Source organism: Arachis duranensis, chromosome 9, assembly GCF_000817695.3.
Source record: "Arachis duranensis cultivar V14167 chromosome 9, aradu.V14167.gnm2.J7QH, whole genome shotgun sequence".
In the NCBI taxonomy this organism is placed as follows: domain Eukaryota; kingdom Viridiplantae; phylum Streptophyta; class Magnoliopsida; order Fabales; family Fabaceae; genus Arachis; species Arachis duranensis.
Window position 1 is genome coordinate 75,403,667 of NC_029780.3, and position 941 is coordinate 75,404,607.

Here is a 941-nt window from a genome sequence, read left to right on the forward strand (position 1 = left end):
CTGGGAAGTTTTCAATACCTTGTACCATAGGCACCATGTCCTTCAAGAAGGCCTTGTGTGACTTAGGGTCAAGTGTAAACCTCATGCCTCTCTCTGTACTGGAGAAGTTAGGGATCTCTGAGGTACAAGCTGTAAAAATCTCACTAGAGATGGCAGACAACTCAAGAAAACAAGCCCATGGACTTGTAGAAAATGTTCTGGTTAAAGTTGAAGACCATTACATCCCTACTGATTTCATAGTCCTAGAGACTGGGAAGTGCATGGATGAATCCATCATCCTTGGCAGACCCTTCCTAGCCACAGCAAGGGCTGTAATTGATGTTGATAGAGGAGAGTTGATCATTCAAGTGAATGAAGAATCCTTGGTGTTTAAGGCCCAAGGATATCCCTCTGTCACCATGGAGAGGAAGCATGAAGAGCTTCTCTCAAAAACAGAGCCCCCACAGTCAAACTCTAAGTTTGGTGTTGGAAGGTTCCAACATAGCTCTGAGCATTTCTGAGACTCCATGAGAGTCCTCTGTCAAGCTAATGACATTAAAAGAAGCGCTTGTTAGGAGGCAACCCAATGTTTTATAATTAACTATTTTATTTTGTTATTTTCTCTTTTTTTAGGTTGATGATCATGAGAAGTCACAAAATCAATATAAAAAGCAAAAACAGAATGAAAAGCAGAAAGAAAAACAGCACACCCTGGAGGAGAGCGTGCTGGCGTTTAAACGCTAGTAAGGCTAGCTGTTGGGCGTTTAACGCCCAGTCTGGCACCATTCTGGGCGTTTAACGCCAGAAAGGGGCACCAGACTGGCGTTAAACGCCAGAAAAGGGCAAGAAGCTAGCGTTAAACGCCAGAAATGGGCACCAGCCCAGCGTTTAACGCCAGAATTGGCATAAAACGAGATTTTGCTTGCCATTTGGTGCAGGGATGACTTTTCCTTGACACCTCA